A 13,375-nucleotide genomic window follows, 5' to 3' on the forward strand; every position below is an offset into this window, starting at 1 on the left:
CATGATATCTTGGTTGTTACAATTATAAGTGAGTTGATTGTTACATAATAAACCAGCCCTATATAGTAGCCATGGAGCCCACTGACGTCACTCCCCAGCTACACAGCCTAAATCAAAGGCTGGATAACCTAACCCAGGCTTTCAGGGATTTGCAGGTGGAAAATCAAAGCCTTAAAGCATGCTTAAGGGAAGTGCTATCAAATAGAAACTCTGGAAATGACCATCATGCTGAACCCCAGGTTTCATACCCCGAAAAGTTCTCAGGGGACCGCTCCACTTTTCGTCAATTTCGCAATGCATGCTTATTGCTTTCGATTTACGCCCTAGGACCTACCCCACTAACAGGGCCAAAGTACTAACCATCCTATCATACCTTAGGGGAGAGCCAAGGGTCTGGGCTGACTCTTTCTATGAGTCACAAGATCCAATACTGAATTCCCTGGACTGCTTCCTTAAAGCCCTCTCCTCTCTTTATGATGATCCCTATCGCCAGATTACAGCTGAGGGCAAACTCAGAGGTTTAAAACAGCTTAAAGCCCCAGTTGAAGAGTATATCACTCGTTTTAGGATATGGGCCAGAGATTCCCTCTGGAATGAGGTTTCTCTGAAAAACCAGTATCGCCTTGGTTTATCCGAAGACATTAAGGATGAACTCGCCAGAGTAGGTATTCCAGACCGCCTGGAAGAACTGTACATCCTTACCACTACTGTTGACCGTAGACTTAGGGAGAGGAGGCAAGAAAAAAGCCCCTCTAACCCCCCTCAGCGCAGGGTTTTACAGACGCCATCTACTTCACCACCTGAGCGACCTATGGACATTAGTTTTCTACGTGGACCCCTCTCTCCACAAGAGAAATTGAGACGCCGTACATTAAATTTGTGCATGTATTGCGCATCAGCAGACCATGTTGTTAAGGAGTGTCCACTACTACTCAAACAGAAGATAGGTAAGGTACACCCTTTCAACCATTGCCTAAACACAAAAAATATTGCCACTGCCTATCTAACATTACCCTTATCCTTGCAGTGGGAACAACACAGGATAAAGTGTGAAGCCATCATAGATACCGGAGCATGTGCCAACTTTATTGATTTGAGTTTAGTCACTGTTAATAAAATACCTTTTTCTTTCAAAAGCACACCTCTGCCTCTCAAAGTTATTGACGGTTCACATCTACCATCTGGTCCTGTCATGCAACAGACTATTCCCTTACTGGTTACTACTGCCTCTGGTCATTCTGAGACCATTACCTTTGAAATCATATCATCCCCTCTCTATCCTATAGTTCTGGGAATTACCTGGTTACAGTTAGACCAACCCACGGTGCATTGGGACACACTTACTCTATCCTTTCCCTCTTCTTACTGCTCTAAGACCTGTTTTCCAACTGCTCATTTACTCTCTACCTCTGCTCCTTCTATTCCTCCTCAGTATTCAGATTTCTCTGATGTCTTCGATCAGAAAGAGGCCGAGTCATTACCTCCACACAGGTCCTACGATTGCCCCATTGACCTGTTACCTGGAGCCACCATTCCCTACGGCCATATCTATCCCCTGTCCAGACCTGAGTTACAACATTTAAAAAACTACATAACTGATAATTTAAAAAAAAGGTTTCATCTGTCCCTCCACTTCCCCTGCCGGTGCCGGCATCTTTTTTGTAAAAAACAAGGACGGGTCCTTGTGCCCTATTATAGATTATCGTGAATTAAATAAACGCACGATAAAGAACAGGTACCCGCTACCTCTAATCCCAGAATTGGTTGAGAGGTTGAGTGGCGCTACTATATTTACCAAACTAGACCTTAGGGGCGCATACAACCTTGTTAGAATAAGGTCCGGGGACGAATGGCTGACAGCATTTAGGACTAGGTATGGTCTTTTTGAATATACTGTTATGCCATTCGGTCTGTGCAACGCCCCGGCGACATTCCAGAATTTTATCAACGATAGCTTTAGGGACATCTTAGACACTTTTCTGGTGGTCTATCTTGACGATATTCTAATCTATTCTTCTTCCCTTTCAGAACATGTCATACATGTCAGGCAAGTGTTGTCCAGACTAAGGTCACATAGTCTTTACGTAAAATTAGAGAAATGTCTCTTCCATGTTACAGAGGTCTCATTCCTAGGTTACCGTATCAGTCAAAGTACCATTATGATGGAAGACAATAAAATCAAAGCCATCACATCTTGGCCTACACCAACCACTATCAAAGAAGTACAATGCTTCTTAGGCTTTGCAAACTTTTACAGACGCTTTATCCATAATTTTGCAGCTATCACTAAGCCATTAACAAATCTCACTAAGACGACAAAGCCTTTCCTCTGGACCCCCCAGTCTCAAAAAGCCTTCAATGACCTCAAAGTTTTGGAAATTTCTCTGTTCCTCTCTTTCCATTCAGCAACATCTCACCACCTCATACCACCCGCAGTCAAATGGTCTCTGTGAGAGGACCAACCAGTGGCTAGAGCAGTACTTAAGATGCTTCTGCTCTAGCACCCACGAATCATGGGTCTCCTTCATACCTCAAGCGGAATTCGCATACAATAATACTACTAACTCTTCTACCGGATTTTCACCTTTCTATATCAACTCAGGACTCCATCCACGTTTCCATCCCTTATCATCCTCTCAAACTCCTTGTCCTCAGGTTAATGATCTCATCAATTCTATTAAACTAACATACAATGTGGTCCAAAGCAATATCAAGCATGCACAAGCTTCTCAAAAGCGCTACTATGATTTACGGCATCGTCCACAACCTAATTACAAGGTTGGGGACATGGTTTGGTTGAGCACAAAAAATCTTAAAATACCCTCACCATGCAGGAAGTTTAACAATCTCTTTGTTGGTCCTTTTCCAATTGTAGCCATTCGCAACCCACTTACTGTTACCTTACAGCTCCCTGCTACTTACCGCATCCACCCGACTTTTCATATATCATTGATCAAACCCTGTGATACCTCTCGTCTTCTGCCTCTTCCTGCTCTGGTGTCCCCGACGCCGGATCCTGAATATGAAGTACATTCGGTTTTGGACTCTCGTCAATGCAATGGACAACTACAGTACCTTGTCCATTGGGCTGGATTTGATTCCTCTGAAGATTCTTGGGAGCCTGCAGCCAACCTCTCGGCTCCCCAGCTGGTGTCTCTCTTTCATAGGCGCCATCCCGATCGTCCCGCACCCTGATCCCTTCTTGATGGATCTTTGGGGGGGGGATGTGTCATGATCCTCCTATTCCACCTTAAATGTGTAAAGCAAATATTATATACCACCTTTACATCTTGTTAACTTCCTACCTAAACCCAATATAAACCTGCTTCCTCCCATGGTCCTTTGCTTGTTTATTGAAGTGTAATAGCTACAGTTCCAGTCCTTACCTTTTCTACAGCATAACAGGATTTAAACTGTGTATTTATTTCCTTTTCTATCAGCATACCTCTACTTCAGCCAGAGCTGACATTACATATCTGCAGCAGGACTTCACTCCACACCTCCCCCATCCAGGGTCTGCTTGTGAGTATTCCTAACAACCTGGCGTGACACGCCACTCAGCAAACAGGAAACGCAGGGACCACAGCGTTCACACTGCTCAACAAGCTCATTGGGACCGGATCTCTGTGCTGCACTCATCGCACTCACAGCAGCTGCAGTTTGCTTAAAGGGGAAATCTCATTCAGCGACTTCTGGACAGGTGCTGTATAAACTTTCATAAACACACTGTGCAACTCTCTTCTGAAGTACACTTAAACATACTACAAGTGTAAGATTTGTATAGTGAAGCTGCTTGCATTTAACCGTGAACTCTCTCTACTAACTGCATCCTGAAATACAATTAACCTCTGCACTACTGTTTGTAGACTGAAGCTGCTTGCATTTAACCCTGGTCTCTTTCTACTAACTGCATCCTGATATATAATTAACCTCTGCACTACTGTTTATCTCTGTATATCCATTGCTACGAATACCTGCCAAAGTCAACTCCCACTAATAGACACTCCAGTTACTGGGAGCTAGCTGTCCGGCAAAATTAACAACAAGTGTTATACAGTTCACTAAAAGCATATAGTGTACTGTCATCCTCAACTCTTGTAACACATCCTCAATTTTACATGATATATTGGTTGTTACAATTACAAGTGAGTTGATTGTTACATCACGGAGCCCACCGCCACCTACATTATACTTATTAACCCTTAATCTGCCACCCCTACACCGCCGCCACCTACATAAAGTTACATAAAGTTATTAACCCCCATCTTGCCACACCCGGAGCCCACCGCAACTAAATAAATGTATTAACCCCTAAACCGCCAGCCCCCCACATCGCCATAAACTAAATTAACCTATTAACCCCTAAACCTAACAACCCGCTAACTTTATATTAAATATTAACTCATCCCTATTTTATAATAAATTTAAACTAATAATTAACCTATTCTAACTATTATAATAAAATTACATTAAACTATATTAAACTAATAATTAACCTACCCTAACTATTATAATAAAATTACAGTAAACTATCTTAAATTAATAATTAATCTAAACAAACTTTTATACTAAAATTACATAAAACTACAAATTAAAATAACTATATTATATATTTAAAAACCTAACCCTACTCAAATAATTTAAATCCACACTAAAAAAAATTACTAACAACTAAGTTACAAAAAAATAACAAACACTAAGTTACACAAAAAAATAAACACTAAGTTACAAAAAATAAAAAAGAAATTATCAAAGCTTTAAACTAATTACACCTAATCTAAGGGCTCTATGAAAATAAAAAATCCCCCCCCACAAAATAAAAAAAACCCTAGCCTACAATAAACTACAAATAGCCCTTAAAGGGGCCTTTTGCGGGGCATTGCCCCAAGGTAATCAGCTCTTTTACCTGTAAAAAAAAAATACAAATACCCCCCAAAATTAAAACCCACCACCCACACAACCAACCCCCCAAATAAAAAGCTAACTAAAAAAAACTAAGCTCTCCATTGCCATTTGGATGGGCATTTAGCTCTATGCAGCCCAAGTCCTAATCTAAAACCCACCCAATAAACCCTTAAAAAATCCTAACACTAACCCCAGAAGATTACAGTTTTGAAGATCCGACATCCATCCTCCAAGAAATCGGGAGAAGTCCTCAACAAAGCGGCCGAAGTCTTCTTTCAAGCCTGCAGAAGTCTTCATCCAGACAGCATCTTCTATCTTCATCCATCCTGCACGGAGCAGCTCCATCTTCAAGACATCCGACGCGGAGCATCCTCTTCTGATGACGACTACAGACGAATGAAGGTTCCTTTAAATGACGTCATCCAAGATGGCGTCCCTTAGATTCTGATTGGCTGATAGAATTCTATCGGAATTAAGCTATTAAAAAAAAATAGTTTATGTAAGAACTTACCTTATAAATTAATTTATTTAATGATGACAAGAGTCCACAAGGTAGTCACTGATGGGATATACATTTCTACCAGGAGGGGGCAAAGTTTCCCATACCTCAAATAATATATAAATACACATCCCACTTTACTCATATCTCAGTTTAACATATAGCCAAGTTAGTGAGGTGTATAAGGAGTAAAAGCATAAAAAAGAGGAACATGACAAATAATGTGCTTTATACAAAAAAATAATAACCCCCAAAAAATTGGTGGGTCTCTTGGACTCTCGCCACCATGAAAGAAATTAATTTATCATGTAAGTTCTTACATAAATTGTGTTTTTTCATATAGGTGGTGAGAGTCCACAATCTAGTTACTGATGGAATATAATACCCAAGATGTGGAAGTCCACAAGTAACTATAGAGGGAGGGATAAAATAAAAGCAGCAATTTTTGCTGAGAAATTAATTCAAAAAAAATAATTACGTTTTCTTGTAAATTCAAAAAACGTAAATCATAGGCACTAGAAACTAAGTCCACAAAACAGTTTTATCTTGATGGAAAATCAGATAAGGGGACTCGCAAGAGAGAGCAGACGATTCAGAAACTCTTATAGCAGAAGAGATAGCCAAGAGAAATAACACTTTCTAAGGAGGAGCCTGCAAAGTCTTTAATACCAAATTTAGACTCCAAGGAGGAGAGATAGATTTAATAACGGTTTGATACAAGTCAAAGCCTGTACGAAAAAGTGAACATCAGGAAGATTAGCAATCTTTCTGTGAAATAAAACAGAAAGAGCAGAGATGTGTCCTTTCAAAGTATTGGCAGACAAACCTTTATCCAAACCATCCTGAAGAAACGGTATAATCCTAGGAATTCTAAAAGAATGCCAAGAATAATCATGAGTGGAACACCATGAAATATAGGTTTTCCAAACCTTGTGATATATTTTCCTTGAAACAGGCTTACGAGCCTGTATTATAGTGTTAATCACAGAGTTAGAGAAACCTCTATGACTAAGGACTAAGCATTCAATTTTCATGCCTTCAAATTTAGATTTCCGATCTGGATGGAAAAACGGGCCATGAGACAGAAGGTCTGGTCTTAGAGGAAGTGACCAAGGTTGGCAACTGGACATTCAGACAAGGTCCACATACCAGAACCTGTGAGGCCATGCTGGTGCTATCAGAAACACATAATGATATTTGAGATCACCCTTGGAAGAAGAACCAGAGGTGGAAAAATGTAAGCAGGAAGGGAAAACCATGGAACTGTTAGAGCATCAATTCCGCCTGAGGATCCCTGGACCTGGAGAGGTATCTGGGAAATTTCCTGTTTAGACGAGAGGCCATCAGATCTATGTCTGGAAGACCCCACATCTGCACAATCTGATAGAACATATCTGGATGGAGAGACCACTCCCCCAGATGTAGAATCTGACAGCTAAGATAATCTGCTTCCCAACTGTCTACACCTGGTATAGGAATCACAGTTATTAGACAAGAGTTGGATTCCACCCAAGAAAGTATTAGAGACACTTTTTTCATTGCTAGGGGATTGACATATGCCACTGTTGTGACATTGTCTGTTTGAAACCAAATATACGGTTCTCTCTTTAATAGAGGCCAAGCCTGAAGAGCTCTGAAAATAGCACAGAGTTCTAATATTGATTGGTAACCTCTCTTCTCGACGATTCCAAACTCCTTGTGCTGTCAGAGACCCTCACACAGCTCCCCAACTTATGAAACTTGCATCTGTTGTGATCACAGTCCAGGTAGGACGAACAAAGAAGGCCCCTTAAACGATAAAGTAATTGTTGGGATTTATTTATATCAGTTGTGATATCTGAGTAGTATAATCCCTGCACCATTGGTGCAAAATGCAAAGCTGTAGAGGTCTCATATGAAAACAAGCTAAAGGGATCACATCCGATGCTGCAAACATGAGACCTAAAACTTCCATACCTTCACATAGCCACTGAAGGAAATGATAAGAAACTGAAAGTTTAGACAAGCTGAAACCAATCTCAAACATTTCTTTTCTGTTAGGGATAGAGTCATGGACACAGAATCTATCTGGAAACCTAAATAGGTGACCTTTGTCTGAGGAATCAAGAAACTCTTTGGTAAATTGATCCTCCAAACATGTCTTTGAAGAAACAACGGAAATTGTTTTGTGTGATATTCTGCTAAATGAAGGGATTGAGCTAGTACCAAGATATCGTCCCAATAAAGAAACACTGCAATACCCTGCTCTCTGATTACAGATATATTACTGAGAATATTTTTGGTGCTGTTGAAAGGCCAAATGGAAGATCGACAAATTGGTAATGGTTGTTTAGAAAAGAGAATCTCAGAAATCGATAGTGATCTGGATGAATCTGATTGTGAAGGTAAGCGTCCTGTAAGTCTATTGTGGACATGAAGTGACCTTGCTGAACAAAAGGCAAAGTTGGGACTCTTACAAAATGATTAAAAGTTTTCAAATTCCATAATTGGTCTAAAAGAATTTTCCTTCTTTGGTACAATGAATAGATTTGAATATAAACCCCAATCTTTATTCCTGATGTGGAACTGGGATAATTACTCCTGAAAGTTCTAGATCTGAAACACATTTCAGAAAGGCTTGAGCATTTACTGCATTTTTTGATACATGGGTAAGAAAGAATCTTCCCAAAGGAGGTCTTATTCTGAATCCTATTCGATACTCCTAAGAAATTATATTCTGAATCCACTGATTTTGGACAGAGTCTGTCCAAATGCTTTGAAATAGCTTTAGTCTGCCCCCTACCAGAAGAACTGGCTTGAGGGCTGCACCTTCATGTAGATTTAGGAGCAGGATTTGGTTTCTTATAGAGGCCTTAGGGGAAGGAGTGTTTTTCTGTTCTCTATTCTGACAAAAGGAATGAAAATGATTGGGAGCTTTACATTTACCCTTAGATTTCCTGTCTTGGGGCAGAAAAACTCTCTTACCCCCAGTAACAGTGGAGATAACAGAATCCAATTGTGAACCAAAAAGATTTTTACCTTTAAAAGAGAGAGATAATAATTTAGTTTTAGACACCATGTCAGCATTCCAAGATTTAAGCCATAAAGCTCTTCTAGTTATAATGGCTAAACAAATGGATTTGACATTGATCTTCATAACATCAAATATAGCATCACAAATAAAACTATTTGTATGTTGAAGTAAAACAATAACGTTAGATAATTCAGAATCTAAAGGCAACTGCTGTGCTAAACTGTAGAACCAAAAAGTAGAAGCAGCAGCAACATCAGCTATAGATATAACAGGTCTAAGAATATAGCCAGTATGTAAATATGCCCTTCTTAGATATGTTTCAAGCTTCCTATTTGAAGGATCCTTAAAAGAAGTACTGTCTTCCATAGGAATAGTAGTACGTTTGGCAAGAGTGGAAATTGCCCCATCAACTTTAGGAACTGTTTCCCAAAGTTCTAAATTGGCCAATAGGATCCAATCAGCCAATAGGATTGACCTCGCATTCTATTGGCTGTTCCGATCAGCCAATAGAATGCAAGGTCAATCCTATTGGCTGATTGGATCAGCCAATAGGATTGAACTTCAATCTGATTGGCTGATTGCATCAGCCAATCGGATTTTTCCTACCTTAATTCCGATTGGCTGATAGAATCCTATCAGCCAATCGGAATTCAAGGGACGCCATCTTGGATGACATCATTTAAAGGAACCGTCATTCAGTGTTAGGCGGTCGTTTGAAGAGGATGGCTCCGCGTTGGCTGGATTGAAGATGGACCCACTCCGGATGGATGAAGATAGAAGATGCCGCTTGGATGAAGACTTCTGCCGCTTGGAGGACCTCTTTTGCCCAGATTCAATGAAGACTTCTGGCCGGATCGGATGAAGACTTTTGCCCGGCCCGGCTAGGTTTTTGTAAGGGGGGTTTGGGTGGGTTTTAGAGTAGGGTTGGGTGTGTGGGTGGTGGGTTTTAATGTTGGGGGGGTTGTATTTCTTTTTTTTTCGGGTAAAAGAGCTGATTACTTTGGGGCAATGCCCCACAAAAGGCCCTTTTAAGGGCTATTTGTAATTTAGTTTAGGGTAGGGAATTTTATTATTTTGGGGGGCTTTTTTATTTTATTAGGGGGCTTAGATTAGGTGTAATTAGCTTAAACTTCTTGTAATTTATTTTTTATTTTCTGTAATTTAGTGTGTTTTTTTTGTACTTTAGTTAATTTTATTTAATGTTAGGCAATTGTAGTTAATTAATTCAATTTATTTAATTATAGTATAGTGTTAGGTGTAATTGTAACTTAGTTTAGGATTTATTTTACAGGTAATTTTGTATTTATGTTAGCTAGGTAGCTATTAAATAGTTAATAACTATTTAATAGCTATTGTACCTATTTAAAATAAATACAAAGTTGCCTGTAAAATAAAAATAAACCCTAAGATAGATACAAATGTAACTATTAGTTATATTGTAGCTATCTTATGGTTTATTTTATAGGTAAGTATTTAGTTTTAAATAGGAATAATTTAGGTAATAATATTACATTTATTTAGATGTATTTAAATTATATTTAAGTTAGGGGGTGTTAGGGTTAGACTTAGGTTTAGGGGTTAATTCATTTTATATAGTGGCGGCGGTGTAGGGAGGCAGATTAGAGGTTAATAAATGTAATGTAGGTGGCAGCGGTGTGGGGGGGCAGGATAGGGGTTAATAAATGTACTGTAGGTGGCGGCGGGCTCCGGGTGTGACGTTTTAGGGGTTAAACACTTTATTTAGTTGTGGCAGGGTCCGGTATCGACAGGATAGGGGTTAATAACTTAATGTAGGTGGCGGCGGTATAGGGGGCGGCAGATTAGGGGTTAATAGGTATAATGTAGGTGGCGGCGGGGTCCGGGAGCAGCGGTTTAGGGGTTAATATATTTATTAGAGTTGCAGCGGGGTCCGGGAGCGGCGGTTTAGGGGTTAATATATTTATTAGAGTTGTGGCGGGGTCCGGGAGCGGTGATTTAGGGGTTAATATATTTATTAGAGTTGCAGCAGGGTCCGGGAGCGGCGGTTTAGGGGGTAAAACAGTATAGTATAGTGTGGGTATTTAGTGACAGGCTAGCAAGAAAGCTGCGAAGAAGCCGAAGAGCACCGAGATCGATGACTGTTAGTTAACAACAGTCCGCTGCTCATCGCACCGTACTTGGTGCGCGGCTTTTTGACAGCTTTCTTGATAAATTTGGCGAACGGATTCAGGTCCGCAGCGGCGATGTTAGGCGAGCTTAGACGAGCGTATTGGGGCCGTCGAATGCAGGTAAGTAGACAGCTTGTTAATTATAGAGGCCACAGAATTGAGCTGAAAAATTTAGATCATCTTTATTACAACAAACACACTTAGCTTTGGTATATATGTGTTCATGCAGCTCAAATTCTATGGTAACATCAGAGGCAGGTTCAGTTTGAGGCATAAATAAACTAAATTTGAAAAAAAAAAATATAATTCTGCAAATTTATATCCATGCTCCTATATATGATATATATATAACAGGCTTGAGAGAGTGGGAAATAGAGCGAAAATTTATTAAAAAATGTTAAAACTGATTCATAAAATGCTGCATGAAAGCTCTTTAAGTGTTTTCTGAGAACACTGAATGAGCTGGGTGCGGAGCTTAAAACGGCAATTTTGGCAGGAAAATTTATATTTTTGGCAGGAAATTTTTGGCGCAAAAAAACGGCACAAAATTATGCCACTTCACGCTATTAGAGAGGAACTGGGCTTCAATATGCTTAGAAGCACCTTTCACTGAAGAAATTAAGCACATCATGCTTCACCACCTCCTAATTAGGCAATTTTTAAAAAAAATGAGGTATGAGTGAGGTGGGGATGTGTATTTATAGGCATTTGAGGTTTGGGAAACTTTGCCCCCACTTGGTAGGAATGTATATCCCATCAGTAACTAGCTCATGGATTCTTGCCACCTATATGAAAGAAAGTAGTGACTCTCTCTTATTGCTTTCTGTTTGATCACCACACATGAGAAGTGAGGCTTCTCGTTGGTCACATGTGGGTCATGGCGGCTGTGATGAGATGTAGGACACAGCATAGAAGGTACAACGCTATTTTATTGCAGAGCATAGAAGTAAACAGCTTGTACAACACTCTAACTTAGTAACTGCGACATAGACTAAAATGACTATAAGCTACGTCCTGTCCCGTGACGTCACATTCCCACGCTCATCACATCTTCCCCTTTTTCATAGGACAAAGCATACATTTTTTTTAGAGTAGAAAACTTAACAAGGTATACAAGAAGCATCCAAAAATAGTTTTGAATAGTGTACAACAAATAACAAGTTAAAGAGAATATATATGAACAACAAGAAATACAATCCTGACTTGGACATCGGGGTAGACTTCTCTAGTCCACAGTGATCATGGGATTATTCTGCCCATTCTTCTGGTCACTGCTCTAACTACAGTGCTTATACCGGTAGCGGGCTGGAAGTTTCACAACTCTCCCACTTGATGTCATTTTACATGAACTGTCCTCTGATACAGAAGAAGGTGATTGAGTGTCTGCTGGAAGCAAAGAAGTATCCCTGCTGTGGTCTTGCTGAGGGGAAGGTACCTCTTTTAAAACAGGGGATCCCACCGGCTGTGGCTCTAAAGGCATCCAGTCCCAAACTCTCAGGTAATGGCTTCCATTTCAATGTGTGACTGTCCCTTCTTCAGTAAGGACTACATACCGCTATTACCGTAGCAGGTGTCTTCCATTTCTTCTCATCATCCAGCTTAACTCTGACATTTTGGCCCACATTCAACTCCTGCAAGAGCCTCACAGAGTGTTTTCTGTCGTAGAAGAATCGGTATCCCCTTTTCGCCTCTTCATCCCTCCTAACATCCTCACCCCGAGGAACAGAGCGGGTTGGCTGGAAAACACCCACAGAGGGTAGTGTAGTGCGTATCTGTCATCCTAGCATCAACTGTGCTAAAGCCTGTGGCTTGGATGGGAGTCGCCCTATAGGACAAGAGGGCTAGGTATGGCTCAGATTGCTTCAAAATTAACTTTGTTGTTTGAACTGCCCTTTCAGCCATTCTATTGGCCTGCAGGTAATGTGGACTTGACGTAGAATGGACAAAATCATATTTACTGCTAAAAGAACTGCACTCCATAGAAGCAAACTGCATTCCGTTATCACTCACTAACTCCATTGGTATGCCCCACCGGATGAACAAGCTCTTGAGACGAGTGATAACGGCTTGACTGGTGATCTCATTCAAGGGTGCAATCTCCAAATACAAGGAATAGTAGTCAACCATGACTAGGTACTTCTTCCCATGCAGTTCGCACAAATCTGCAGCTATTGTCTGCCATGGGCCTGCAAGCAGAGGGATACAAATCAAGAGCTCCCTTCTCTGAGTAGGACGGCGTTCCCGGCAAAAGGCACATTTTGACACGTGGTTTGCAATGTCAGAACTGATCCCAAGCCACTATACCACCGTATCTGCCCTTTATCTGCACTTTGTAATGCCCAAGTGGCCATCATGAATCCTACTTAACATCTCCTGCCACATGCTAACAGGAATGACAATGTGGTCTTGGAACAGCACTAACCCATCCAGCTCCGTGAGCTGCAACCTCTCTGACTGGTAAGAACTTAAAGACATCCAGGCTGCCCGGCTCTCGGGTCAACCTTCTTTTATGTACTTAATAACTTCTTGAAGGTTTATATCTAAATGTGTCTCCTTTCTTATTTGCTCTAGCTTTCCTGACAAAATGGATCTGGATGCCAGAACTGTATCCACATACACCTTCACATCTGATTCCGTTGACGATTCTTCAGTAGCAGCAAGCGGGAGCCTGGAAAGTGTATCTGCCACTACCAGTTGTTTCCCCAGCACATGCACTTCCTGAATGTTGAACCTGAGCAGACTCATCAGAAGTCTCTGGCATCTTAGGGGTGTTTTGTCAATATTATAGGAGTTGATTAGAGGCACTAGCAG

This window comes from Bombina bombina, chromosome 1 (assembly GCF_027579735.1).
Source record: "Bombina bombina isolate aBomBom1 chromosome 1, aBomBom1.pri, whole genome shotgun sequence".
NCBI classification, from domain to species: Eukaryota; Metazoa; Chordata; class Amphibia; order Anura; family Bombinatoridae; genus Bombina; species Bombina bombina.